Source organism: Lepidochelys kempii, chromosome 4 (genome assembly GCF_965140285.1).
Source record: "Lepidochelys kempii isolate rLepKem1 chromosome 4, rLepKem1.hap1, whole genome shotgun sequence".
Classification (NCBI taxonomy): domain Eukaryota; kingdom Metazoa; phylum Chordata; order Testudines; family Cheloniidae; genus Lepidochelys; species Lepidochelys kempii.
This window is the reverse complement of record NC_136383.1, coordinates 142711858-142726670: the sequence shown is the minus strand read 5'-3', so window position 1 is coordinate 142726670 and position 14813 is coordinate 142711858.

Sequence of the window (14813 nt, the reverse complement as noted above, 5' to 3'; positions counted from 1 at the left end):
GTGAACTTTCTGTAATCCTGCCAGACTATAACAAAGCTAGTATAAAAACAAAGACAGAAAGCTGCAAAAACAGTTTAGAGCAGACAGCCTGCTCTCAGAGACAGCCTTCAGACAACTCTGGCCAGGGTAAGCGTATAAATAAAAAAGGAATGTTTTGCACTAGCTTTCTGCAACACAGGAACAAATACAACCAAATAAGGCAGGGCTTACATAATGCTAATAAGGAAACATCTAATTGGCCTCTTTGGCTGTATTATTGTACAGGACAATAAGTAATTGGTTGTACATGCTCCTATAGCTAAATTAATAAAAAAGGTATAAATTGTATAATATAATCTGCAGTCGGGGCTGCAGGATTTGAGACAGCTGTGTCTCCCTGGGCCTGTTTGCAGCTGCAAATAAACTCTCTGCTTCTCCACCCTGTTGTGATTATTGGGTAACGCATACCAGGCAACAAACCCCTACTGTTGCTTGCCTTGGGCACTCTGTGCCGGCAACAACTCCCTTAGCCTCATCTGCATGAAAGATGGGACAGGGAGACATTTCAATTTGCATACAGAATGGAGAACAGAGAACCGCACTGAACTCTGGGATCAGAAAAGCAGGGACACACTGCATCATGGGAATCTCTGCTCCAGATGTTAATGAACCTACGCCTGCACACACCCAGCTCAGCAATTATCAGACCAATTCTAGTAATAAATCCTTGATTGATATCCAAAATATTGAAGCAGCTTAATTGCATTTCAGAGTAACAGCCGTGTTAATCTGTATTCGCAAAAAGAAAAGGAGTACTTGTGGCACCTTAGAGACTAACCAATTTATTTGAGCATAAGCTTTCGTGAGCTACAGCTCACTTCATCGGATCCGATGAAGTGAGCTGTAGCTCACGAAAGCTTATGCTCAAATAAATTGGTTAGTCTCTAAGGTGCCACAAGTACTGCTTTTCTTTTTGCTTAATTGCATTGTGAGCTCCCTGGAAGAAACCACCACCCATAGCCAAGAGTGATCAGCTCCTATTGTCTAGCCTAAAGAAAACCCTTAAGTCATCAGTTTACCCATAAATGAATCTAGTGTTCTCCCTTGAACCATTGTATTTTGTCTACAAAACCCCTTACCTATGCCCAAGTAAGTGTTCTGATCCTTAGATACAAACTATGCATCAGTTCCACTGGGACTCCATCTCCTGACTGATTGTGCTGGGGGCTCTGCCTGTCTCCAGCACTCAGGACCCCGAGCTACCACCATCACCTGGGAACCCTGAGCAGTTCAAGCCTCATAGAGTGGGCGAGATCCCCCTCTTTCTCTCTGTTTTCCTTTCTACCTTAGGTATTAACCTTTAATAATGATGTTATGTGGTTTAGCCCTCCTTGGGTAGTTATCACTGTTATTCAATAAATAACTTTAAACTGGTTGCTTCTGTCTCCCTCTGAACTTTACTCTTTTGTGTTTTTAAGCTTCCCCCATTTACTGTGCACCAACGGTTCTTTTATCTAAGCTAAAGATCTCTGTAGTGCCCAAAAATACTGTGGGGTTTGCTCATCAAGTGGGTTACTACCAGTACAATTGTGACGTGAAAGTGGGATAGGGACGTGTTAAACCTGTGGCACATAAGGGGGCAGGGGGCAGCTGAAAGTGCTGCTCAGCCCAGCCTATTGAGACCAGGAGCACATGAGGGTGACAGCTTGAAACTGCTGCTTAACCCAGCCCAATGAATAAAGAAACATATAAGGGGATCACCTTGAGAATGCTGATTGACCCGGTCTGCTCAGACTTGCTCTGTTAGAGAGAGAGAGCGTGCATGCTCATCTAGTTCTAGGGCTGGAGAAACCCAATCCAGGGGAAGCTAGGTACTGCAGGGTAGCTCCATTGGGAGAGGACAAGCAGTGATAAGGAGTAGAGCTCCATATGTCACACAAGTGACATAAGCCGCACATTAACAGAATTAAAGTAACCACCCCCCCAGAAGAGTAACCTTAATAAATGAGCATACCCCAAAGTAACGGGCACACCTGGTAACAAGGTAGCAGGTTTAAAACAAACAAAAGGAAGTATTTCTTCACGCAATGCACAGTCAACCAGTGGAACTCTTTGCCAGAGGATTTTGTGAAGGCCAAGACTATAAGAGGGTTCAAAAAAGAACTAGATAAATTCAAGAGAAGGAGGCGGGTGGTGGTGGTCGGGGACTCTCTCCTCAGGGGGACTGAGTCATCTATCTGCCGCCCCAACCGGGAAAACCAAGAAGTCTGCTGCTTGCCAGGACCTAAGATTCGCGATGTGACGGAGAGACTGCCGAGACTCATCAAGCCCTCGGATCGCTACCCCTTCCTGCTTCGCCACGTGGGCACCAATGATACTGCCAAGAATGACCTTGAGTGGATCACTGCAGACTACGTGGCTCTGGGAAGAAGGATAAAGGAGTTTGAGGCGCAAGTGATGTTCTCGTCCATCCTCCCTGTGGAAGGAAAAGGCCTGGGTAGAGACCGTCGAATCGTGGAAGTCAACGAATGGCTATGCAGGTGGTGTCGGAGAGAAGGCTTTGGATTCTTTGACCATGGGATGGTGTTCCAAGACGGAGGAGTGCTAGGCAGAGACGGGCTCCACCTAACGAAGAGAGGGAAGAGCATCTTCACAAGCAGGCTGGCTAACCTAGTGAAGAGGGCTTTAAAATAGGTTCACCAGGGGAAGGAGACCAAAGCCCTGAGGTAAGTGGGGAAGTGGGATACCGGGAGGAAGCACGAGCAGGAGTACGTGAGAGGGGAGGGCTCCTGCCTCATACTGAGAAAGAGGGGTGATCAGCGGGTTATCTCAAGTGCCTATACACAAATGCACGAAGCCTGGGAAACAAGCATGGAGAACTGGAAGTCCTGGCACGGTCAAGGAATTATGATGTGATTGGAATAACAGAGACTTGGTGAGATAACTCACATGACTAGAGTACTGTCATGGATGGATATAAGCTGTTCAGGAAGGACAGGCAGGGCAGAAAAGGTGGGGGAGTTGCACTGTATGTAAGAGAGCAGTATGACTGCTCAGAGCTCAACTATGAAACTGCAGAAAAACCTGAGAGTCTCTGGATTAAGTTTAGAAGTCTGAGCAACAAGGGTGATGTCATGGTGGGAGTCTGCTATAGACCACCGGACCAGGGGGATGAGGTGGACGAGGCTTTCTTCCGGCAACTCACAGAAGTTACTAGATCGCAGGCCCTGGTTCTCATGGGAGACTTAAATCACCCTGATATCTGCTGGGAGAGCAATTCAGCGGTGCACAGACAATCCAGGAAGTTTGGGGAAAGTGTAGGGGACAATTTCCTGGTGCAAGTGCTGAAGGAACCAACTAGGGGCAGAGCTCTTCTTGACCTGCTGCTCACAAACCGAGAAGAAGTAGTAGGGGAAGTAAAGTGGATGGGAACCTGGGAAGTAGTGACCATGAGATGGTCAAGTTCAGGATCCTGACACAAGGAAGAAAGGAAAGCAGCAGAATACGGACCCTGGACTTCAGAAAAGCAGACTTTGACTCCCTCAGGGAACTGATGGGCAAGATCCCCTGGGAGAATAACATGGAGGGGGAAAGGAGTCCAGGAGAGCTGGCTGTATTTTAAAGAATCCTTATTGAGGTTACAGGGACAAACCATCCCGATGTGTGGAAAGAATAGTAAATATGGCAGGCGACCAGCTTGGCTTAACAGTGAAATCCTTGCTGATCTTAAACACAAAAAGGAAGCTTACAAGAAGTGGAAGATTGGACAAATGACCAGGGATGAGTATAAAAATATTGCTCGGGCATGCAGGAGTGAAATCAGGAAAGCCAAATCACACCTGGAGTTGCAGCTAGCAAGAGATGTTAAGAGTAACAAGAAGGGTTTTTTCAGGTATGTTAGCAACAAGAAGAAAGCCAAGGAAAGTGTGGGCCCCTTACTGAATGAGGGAGGCAACCTAGCGACAGGGGATGTGGAAAAAGCTAATATATTCAATGCTTTTTTTGCCTCTGTCTTCACGAACAAGGTCAGTTCCCAGACTACTGCACTGGGCAGCACAGCATGGGGAGGAGGTGACCAGCCCTCTATGGAGAAAGAAGGTTCGGGACTATTTAGAAAAGATGGACATGCACAGGTCCATGGGGCCGGATGCATTGCATCCAAGAGTGCTAAAGGAGTTGGCAGATGTGATTGCAGAGCCATTGGCCATTATCTTTGAAAACTCATGGCGACTGGGGGAAGTCCCAGACGACTGGAAAAAGGCTAATGTAGTGCCCATCTTTAAAAAAGGGAAGAAGGAGGATCCTGGGAACTACAGGCCAGTCAGCCTCACCTCAGTCCCTGGAAAAATCACAGAGCAAGTCCTCAAGGAATCAATTCCGAAGCACTTAGAGGAGAGGAAAGTGATCAGGAACAGTCAGCATGGATTCACCAAGAGCAAGTCATGCCTGACTAATCTAATTGCCTTCTATGATGAGATAACTGGCTCTGTGGATGAAGGGAAAGCAGTGGACATGTTGTTTCTTGACTTTAGCAAAGCTTTTGACACAGTCTCCCACAGTATTCTTGCCAGCAAGTTAAAGAAGTATGGGCTGGATGAATGGACTATAAGGTGGACAGAAAGCTGTCTAGATTGTCGGGCTCAACGGGTAGTGATCAATGGCTCCATGTCTAGTTGGCAGCCGGTATGAAGTGGAGTGCCCCAAGGGTCGCTCCTGGGGCCGGTTTTGTTCAATATCTTCATTGATGATCTGGAGGATGGTGTGGATTGCACCCTCAGCAAGTTTGCAGATGACACTAAACTGGGAGGAGAGGTAAATATGCTGGAGGGTAGGGATAGGATACAGAGGGACTTAGACAAATTGGAGGTTTGGGCCAAAAGAAATCTTATGAGGTTCAACAAGGACAAGTGCAGAGTCCTGCACTTAGGACAGAAGAATCCCCTGCACCGCTACAGACTAGGGACCGAGTGGTAGGCAGCAGTTCTGCAGAAAAGGACCTAGGGGTTACAGTGGACGAGAAGCTGGATATGAGTCAACAGTGTGCCCTTGTTGCCAAGAAGGCCAACGGCATTTTGGGATGTATAAGTAGGGGCATTGCCAGCAGATCGAGGGACGTGATCGTTCCCCTCTATTTGACACTGGTGAGGCCTCATCTGGAGTACTGTGTCCAGTTTTGGGCCCCACACTACAAGAAGGATGTGGAAAAATTGGAAAGAGTCCAGCGGAGTGCAACAAAAATGATGAGGGGACTGGAACACATGAGTTATGAGGAGAGGCTGAGGGAACTGGGGATGTTTAGTCTACGGAAGAGAAGAATGAGGGGGGATTTGATAGCTGCTTTCAACTCCCTGAAAGGGGGTTCCAAAGAGGATGGCTCTAGACTGTTCTCAGTGGTAACAGATGACAGAACAAGGAGTAATGGTCTCAAGTTGCAGTGGGGGAGATTTAGGTTGGATATTAGGAAAAACTTTTTCACTAGGAGGGTGGTGAAACACTGGAATGCGTTACCTCGGGAGGTGGTGGAATCTCCTTCCTTAGAAGTTTTTAAGGTCATGCTTGACAAAGCCCTGGCTGGGATGATTTAACTGGGGATCGGTCCTGCTTTGAGCAGGGGGTTGGACTAGATGACCTCCTGAGGTCCCTTCCAACCCTGATATTCTTTGATTCTATGGAGGATAGGTCCATCAATGGTATTAGCCAGGATGGGCAGGGATGGTATCTCTAGCCTCTGTTTGCCAGAAGCTGGGAATGGTCGACGGGGAATGGATCACTTGATGATTACCTGTTCTATTCATTCCCTTTGGGGCACCTGGCATTGGCTACTGTCAGAAGATAGACCACTGGGCTAGAAGGACCTTTGGTCTGACCCAGTATGATGGTTTTTATGTTTCTTTCCAAAGACAGGAAAGAAATATTTATTGAACACTTCTGCTTTCTCTGCATCATTACTGGCAATTTTTACATCCCTATCTAGTAACATATCTACACCGCTGCTAGGATTTCATGTATTCATTTTTTTTTTTAAACTGCCTTGTTGTCTTTAACCCTTCTGTCTCTACATTTTTCATTAATATATTTAGCTTCCCTTATCTATTGTCTGCATCTCGTAACTGCTAATTTATAGTCATTGATATCAATTTCCTCATTTTTCCCTTTGTAACAATTTAAAAGAGAGAGAGATGCTTTTACTTCCCTTCTTAATCAACGATGCCTTCTTTTGTAATTGTAGAATTGCGGGGAGGGAAGGCAGGGTCTGGCAGCTAGTAAACTTTCCTTAAACTCTCACTTATAATTCACATTGGGAGGAAAAAATTAAAACAAAATAATCAATTTTGCCCCTAATTGTTTTCAGCTTTGAGAAAGTGACTCTTTTAAAACACCACGTATATAATACAGGTGTGGCCTATCTTTCTGTTACATGTAAGAAACTTAATTAGGTTGTGATCATTTGCACCTAGGTAACCACTATTTTTTAGTTCAGTGGTCAGTTAATCTTTGTCTATCAGAATGAAGTCAAATATAGAATTGCCCCAAGCCAAGTCTAATACTTTGTGTTAGAAAGATAGTCTACACTTTTTTTTTTTTTTTTTAATTCCAAGGACATTTTACTAGTGGCAGCATGACACCTCCAGCACATGCCTCCAGATTGAAATCCCCCCCTGCAAACAGTTTTATTTTGTACACATGATTTATTCATGGGGTGCCTGACAGGCCCTTTTCCCCATTCAGCCCCACTGGTTCCTGCTGCCATGTGACAGTGACATTTCCCACTGCCACCTCATACAGCAGTACTGCCAGCATCTGCAACTTTAACAGTCTTTCCTATTCCTCCTATTTACCTTCCTTGCCTCAGCATGTGGGCTCAAGGGTGAGTGCAGCCCCTAGAGAGACAGGAGGTTGTATGCATGTGGGAGGTGTATCAGTGTATTTGTTGCAGGAGGGCCAGGACTGTTTAGGGTGGTTCTACAACCCCCACAATTTACCCACCCTGACTGATGAGCACAGCCCATGGAGTGAGGAGGAGTGGGTCCACAGGGTACTCTACTCACTGCTGGAGCGCCTCCTCCTGGCTATGTCTGGGGATTAACTCTGCCAGTCTGATGCCCCTTCCTGCAGTAGCTCACTCCATCTCTCTCAGTCTTGCTTTCTTGGAACTCAACTGCCCCCTCCGGCCAGGTCACTGTAGTCCCCTTCCTGGGGGATTGTGTGTATCAAAGTCTCTCCAGACCCAATGTCCCAGGCAGCCTTCCCTTTCACTGTCTCTTAATGGCTCGTAGGGAACCCAGCCTAAGGGCCTTACAACAAGCAGCCGTGGTCTGCACAGCCCTGAACCTTACCACTGCATCCCTGGGCTGCTTCCTACCTTGCTGTCTCTCCCCCAGGCCCCTGCAGCTCTCAGCACCTGGGCTGCAGACAGGCCCATGCCGTCCTGTCCTGCTGCACTTCACGGCTAATTAGCACTTGCTCTCGGGGCTCCTCCTCCAGGTGCAGCCTGGGCTGTTACCTGGCCCTCGTGGCCACCTTAACCCCCTCAGGGCTGCGTGGTGGCCACCCCCGCAGGGTGTCAGCGTAGGGGGGAAGGGAGGCGCGTCTAGGACAGCTCTAAACCCCCCTCCCCCCAATTTATCAGTCTGCCTGGGGCAGGGCCACCCTGGGCCTAGCGCAGCCTGGGGGCAGGAGGCTGCTGGAATGTTCCGCAGACGGGGCTGCGGGTCTTCACGGCGTGAGGCGGGGATTGCGCCGCTGAGGTCCTGAGGTAAACACCTGGCAGCCCCGCAGCCGCGAGGGGCGCTCAGCGGGGCCTTGGCCTGGGTCACGGGGCTGCTGGGCCTCTCCTGGAGCCGGCGCCCCCGGCAGGGACGGGGTCAGTTCCGTGGGCGCGCCAGCCCTGGGGCCCCGGTCAGGCCTGCCCGGCGGCCGGGTTCCCCCAGAGACTCCCATCTTGGCTGCCACCGGCAAGTTTGCCCCACAGGGTCACAGCCCCATTTTGAGACCAGGTTTCAGAGTAGCAGCCGTGTTAGTCTGTATTCACAAAAAGAAAAGGAGTACTTGTGGCACCTTAGAGACTTCGAGAGGTTAGTCTCTAAGGTGCCACAAGTCCTCCTTTTCATTTTGAGACCAGGTTACCTCCTCCGGTTCCTGTCCCAGCTGCTGCAGGCTAGGTCCGCCTCTGTCCTGCAGGCGCAGGGCACGGGCTAGGTGAGCCAGGAAGGGGGATCCAGGGCACTGCTGCAGGCCGGGTCACCCTGTAGGCTCTTGTCATGGCTGCCTTTCTCGCTGCCTCAGACCCAACCTCACAATCGCTCCCTCTCCGGAGAATAAAATTGAGGGAAACACTCCCTTCTGCTAGTTCCCGGTTTTGTGGATGAAGAGAAACAGACTTGGTTAAGCATCAGCAAATTTTCTGCAGCTCACTTGAAACCAGCTGCGCATTAATTAGAACACACCCAGTGTGGATTGAGCCCCCGGAAGGCACTGTTCTCAATCAGGAGAGGGTATCTGTCATCACAGTAGTATGGACACTTTAAAAATGTGTTTAACTGTGCAGCGCCAAACTGTGGGTCACTCCTGTGTCTGCTGCAGGCTTGTATGATGTGCTGCAGCGTTCCGCTCTGAGTTTAACACCCAGACAGTCCCCACTGATGCAGTACTGCTTTCTGAAGCTTTTCTCCTTTTTTAAAAAGCAAAACAGTAAATACAAACCCAGGTATTCATGTGATATTAGGGCTGAAAATCGAAACACCAGGCAGTAAGGCAATCAGGACATTAAGGTTCTCAGGCCACTGCAGATGCTCAGTACACAGAGGTGCATTTAAGTCTTTATGTGCAGTACAGGTCAATTAATGTAGTGATTAACTTGCTCTGTATATTATATATATGGATTGTTCTCTCCATTTCCATGTGCAGAGGGGATTTTGATCCAGTAGATTCTAGTCAATTCAGATTTTTATTGGTTTCAGAGTAACAGCCGTGTTAGTCTGTATTCGCAAAAAGAAAAGGAGTACTTGTGGCACCTTAGAGACTAACCAATATATTTGAGCATAAGCTTTCGTGAGCTACAGCTCACTTCATCGGATGCATACTGTATGCTCAAATAAATTGGTTAGTCTCTAAAGTGCCACAAGTACTCCTTTTCTTTTTGCAGATTTTTATAAAATTCACAATATTGCTAATCCCAAAAGTTTTTTTTAAAAAGTCAACCCCCAAAAAACCATGAGGGTGTTTTTTTTTGTTTAAAAACACAAATAATTATAGCATAATTTTTGGTCTGGCTGCTGAGTTGTGTTTCCCTGCCTGCTCCCAATGTGGGTGTAACCATTACTGTCTTGTCAACATTTGTAAAAGCGGCAAAGAGTTAACAGACGTATTGGAGCATGAGCGTTCGTGGGTGAATTTCATGTAGTGGAAATTCCCAGAGGCAGGTATAAATATACAAGCAAGAATCAGGCTAGGGATAACGAGGTTAGTTCAATCAGGGAGGATGAGGCCCTCTTCTAGCAGTTGAGGTGTGAGCACCAAGGGAGGAGAAACTGCTTTTGTAGTGAGTGGGCTGGCCATTCACAGTCTTTGTTTAATCCTGAGCTGATAGTGTCATAGAATCATAGAATATCAGGGTTGGAAGGGACCCCAGAGGGTCATCTAGTCCAACCCCCTGCTCGAAGCAGGACCAATTCCCAGTTAAATCATCCCAGCCAGGGCTTTGTCAAGCCTGACCTTAAAAACCTCTAAGGAAGGAGAAAAAGAAAAGGAGTACTTGTGGCACCTTAGAGACTAACCAATTTATTTGAGCATGAGCTTTCGTGAGCTACAGCTCACTTCATCAGATGCATACCATGGAAACTGCAGCAGACTTTATATATACACAGAGAATATGAAACAATACCTCCTCCCACCCCACTGTCCTGCTGGTAATAGCTTATCTAAAGTGATCATCAGGTTGGGCCATTTCCAGCACAAATCCAGGTTTTCTCACCCTCCACCCCCCCACACACAAATTCACTCTCCTGCTGGTGATAGCCCATCCAAAGTGACAACTCTTTACACAATGTGCATGATAATCAAGTTGGGCCATGCATCTGATGAATCTGATGAATTTCATGTAGTGGAAATTCCCAGAGGCAGGTATAAATATACAAGCAAGAATCAGGCTAGGGATAACGAGGTTAGTTCAATCAGGGAGGATGAGGCCCTCTTCTAGCAGTTGAGGTGTGAGCACCAAGGGAGGAGAAACTGCTTTTGTAGTGAGTGGGCTGGCCATTCACAGTCTTTGTTTAATCCTGAGCTGATAGTGTCATAGAATCATAGAATATCAGGGTTGGAAGGGACCCCAGAGGGTCATCTAGTCCAACCCCCTGCTCGAAGCAGGACCAATTCCCAGTTAAATCATCCCAGCCAGGGCTTTGTCAAGCCTGACCTTAAAAACCTCTAAGGAAGGAGAAAAAGAAAAGGAGTACTTGTGGCACCTTAGAGACTAACCAATTTATTTGAGCATGAGCTTTCGTGAGCTACAGCTCACTTCATCAGATGCATACCATGGAAACTGCAGCAGACTTTATATATACACAGAGAATATGAAACAATACCTCCTCCCACCCCACTGTCCTGCTGGTAATAGCTTATCTAAAGTGATCATCAGGTTGGGCCATTTCCAGCACAAATCCAGGTTTTCTCACCCTCCACCCCCCCACACACAAATTCACTCTCCTGCTGGTGATAGCCCATCCAAAGTGACAACTCTTTACACAATGTGCATGATAATCAAGTTGGGCCATGCATCTGATGAATCTGATGAATTTCATGTAGTGGAAATTCCCAGAGGCAGGTATAAATATACAAGCAAGAATCAGGCTAGGGATAACGAGGTTAGTTCAATCAGGGAGGATGAGGCCCTCTTCTAGCAGTTGAGGTGTGAGCACCAAGGGAGGAGAAACTGCTTTTGTAGTGAGTGGGCTGGCCATTCACAGTCTTTGTTTAATCCTGAGCTGATAGTGTCATAGAATCATAGAATATCAGGGTTGGAAGGGACCCCAGAGGGTCATCTAGTCCAACCCCCTGCTCGAAGCAGGACCAATTCCCAGTTAAATCATCCCAGCCAGGGCTTTGTCAAGCCTGACCTTAAAAACCTCTAAGGAAGGAGAAAAAGAAAAGGAGTACTTGTGGCACCTTAGAGACTAACCAATTTATTTGAGCATGAGCTTTCGTGAGCTACAGCTCACTTCATCAGATGCATACCATGGAAACTGCAGCAGACTTTATATATACACAGAGAATATGAAACAATACCTCCTCCCACCCCACTGTCCTGCTGGTAATAGCTTATCTAAAGTGATCATCAGGTTGGGCCATTTCCAGCACAAATCCAGGTTTTCTCACCCTCCACCCCCCCACACACAAATTCACTCTCCTGCTGGTGATAGCCCATCCAAAGTGACAACTCTTTACACAATGTGCATGATAATCAAGTTGGGCCATGCATCTGATGAATCTGATGAATTTCATGTAGTGGAAATTCCCAGAGGCAGGTATAAATATACAAGCAAGAATCAGGCTAGGGATAACGAGGTTAGTTCAATCAGGGAGGATGAGGCCCTCTTCTAGCAGTTGAGGTGTGAGCACCAAGGGAGGAGAAACTGCTTTTGTAGTGAGTGGGCTGGCCATTCACAGTCTTTGTTTAATCCTGAGCTGATAGTGTCATAGAATCATAGAATATCAGGGTTGGAAGGGACCCCAGAGGGTCATCTAGTCCAACCCCCTGCTCGAAGCAGGACCAATTCCCAGTTAAATCATCCCAGCCAGGGCTTTGTCAAGCCTGACCTTAAAAACCTCTAAGGAAGGAGAAAAAGAAAAGGAGTACTTGTGGCACCTTAGAGACTAACCAATTTATTTGAGCATGAGCTTTCGTGAGCTACAGCTCACTTCATCAGATGCATACCATGGAAACTGCAGCAGACTTTATATATACACAGAGAATATGAAACAATACCTCCTCCCACCCCACTGTCCTGCTGGTAATAGCTTATCTAAAGTGATCATCAGGTTGGGCCATTTCCAGCACAAATCCAGGTTTTCTCACCCTCCACCCCCCCACACACAAATTCACTCTCCTGCTGGTGATAGCCCATCCAAAGTGACAACTCTTTACACAATGTGCATGATAATCAAGTTGGGCCATGCATCTGATGAATCTGATGAATTTCATGTAGTGGAAATTCCCAGAGGCAGGTATAAATATACAAGCAAGAATCAGGCTAGGGATAACGAGGTTAGTTCAATCAGGGAGGATGAGGCCCTCTTCTAGCAGTTGAGGTGTGAGCACCAAGGGAGGAGAAACTGCTTTTGTAGTGAGTGGGCTGGCCATTCACAGTCTTTGTTTAATCCTGAGCTGATAGTGTCATAGAATCATAGAATATCAGGGTTGGAAGGGACCCCAGAGGGTCATCTAGTCCAACCCCCTGCTCGAAGCAGGACCAATTCCCAGTTAAATCATCCCAGCCAGGGCTTTGTCAAGCCTGACCTTAAAAACCTCTAAGGAAGGAGAAAAAGAAAAGGAGTACTTGTGGCACCTTAGAGACTAACCAATTTATTTGAGCATGAGCTTTCGTGAGCTACAGCTCACTTCATCAGATGCATACCATGGAAACTGCAGCAGACTTTATATATACACAGAGAATATGAAACAATACCTCCTCCCACCCCACTGTCCTGCTGGTAATAGCTTATCTAAAGTGATCATCAGGTTGGGCCATTTCCAGCACAAATCCAGGTTTTCTCACCCTCCACCCCCCCACACACAAATTCACTCTCCTGCTGGTGATAGCCCATCCAAAGTGACAACTCTTTACACAATGTGCATGATAATCAAGTTGGGCCATGCATCTGATGAAGTGAGCTGTAGCTCACGAAAGCTCATGCTCAAATGAGCTCATGCTCAAATAAATTGGTTAGTCTCTAAGGTGCCACAAGTACTCCTTTTCTTTTTGCGAATACAGACTAACACGGCTGTTACTCTGAAACCTGTCATTAAGGAAGGAGATTCTACCACCTCCCTAGGTAACGCATTCCAGTGTTTCACCACCCTCTTAGTGAAAAAGTTTTTCCTAATATCCAATCTAAACCTCCCCCACTGCAACTTGAGACCATTACTCCTCGTTCTGTCATCTGCTACCATTGAGAACAGTCTAAAGCCATCCTCTTTGGAACCCCCTTTCAGGTAGTTGAAAGCAGCTATCAAATCCCCCCTCATTCTTCTCTTCTGCAGGCTAAACAATCCCAGTTCCCTCAGCCTCTCCTCATAAGTCATGTGTTCAGACCCCTAATCATTTTTGTTGCCCTTCGCTGGACTCTCTCCACTTTATCCACATCCTTCTTGAAGTGTGGGGCCCAAAACTGGACACAGTACTTCAGATGAGGCCTCACCAATGTCGAATAGAGGGGAACGATCACGTCCCTTGATCTGCTCGCTATGCCCCTACTTATACATCCCAAAATTCCATTGGCCTTCTTAAGTTAAGGAAGTATGGGCTGGATGAATGCACTATAAGGTGGGTAGAAAGCTGGCTAGATTGTCGGGCTCAACGGGTAGTGATCAATGGCTCCATGTCTAGTTGGCAGCCGGTATCAAGTGGAGTGCCCCAAGGGTCAGTCCTGGGGCCGGTTTTGTTCAATATCTTCATAAATGATCTGGAGGATGGTGTGGATTGCACTCTCAGCAAATTTGCGGATGACACTAAACTGGGAGGAGTGGTAGATACGCTGGAGGGGAGGGATAGGATACAGAAGGACCTAGACAAATTGGAGGATTGGGCCAAAAGAAATCTGATGAGGTTCAATAAGGATAAGTGCAGGGTCCTGCACTTAGGACGGAAGAACCCAATGCACAGCTACAGACTAGGGACCGAATGGCTAGGCAGCAGTTCTGCGGAAAAGGACCTAGGGGTGACAGTGGACGAGAAGCTGGATATGAGTCAACAGTGTGCCCTTGTTGCTAAGAAGGCCAATGGCATTTTGGGATGTATAAGTAGGGGCATAGCGAGCAGATCGAGGGACGTGATTGTCCCCCTCTATTCGACATTGGTGAGGCCTCATCTGGAGTACTGTGTCCCGTTTTGGGCCCCACACTACAAGAAGGATGTGGATAAATTGGAAAGAGTCCAGCGAAGGGCAACAAAAATGATTAGGGGTCTGGAACACATGAGTTATGAGGAGAGGCTGAGGGAACTGGGATTGTTTAGTCTGCAGAAGAGAAGAATGAGGGGGGATTTGATAGCTGCTTTCAACTACCTGAGAGGTAGTTCCAGAGAAGATGGTTCTAGACTATTCTCAGTGGTAGTAGAGGACAGGACAAGGAGTAATGGTCTCAAGTTGCAGTGGGGGAGGTTTAGGTTGGATATTAGGAAAAACTTTTTCACTAGGAGGGTGGTGAAACACTGGAATGCGTTACCTAGGGAGGTGGTGGAATCTCCTTCCTTAGAAGTTTTTAAGGCCAGGCTTGACAAAGCCCTGGCTGGGATGATTTAATTGGGGATTGGTCCTGCTTTTGAGCTGGGGGTTGGACTAGATGACCTCCTGAGGTCCCTTCCAACCCTGATATTCTATGATTCTATGATAAGGTGCCACAAGTCCTCCTTTTCTTTTTGCGGATACAGACTAACACGGCTGCTACTCTGAAACCAAATTTTCGCAGCTATTTCTTCCAGATTCTTGATAAAGATAGTGAATAGCAGTGGGCAGATGACAGATTGGTAGGGTTCCACAGCAAAGATACCTCACTGGTAACAATTTCCTAATTACAGTTACTTTCTGCAGTCTCTCAGTTAAGTTTTTAATCAATTTTA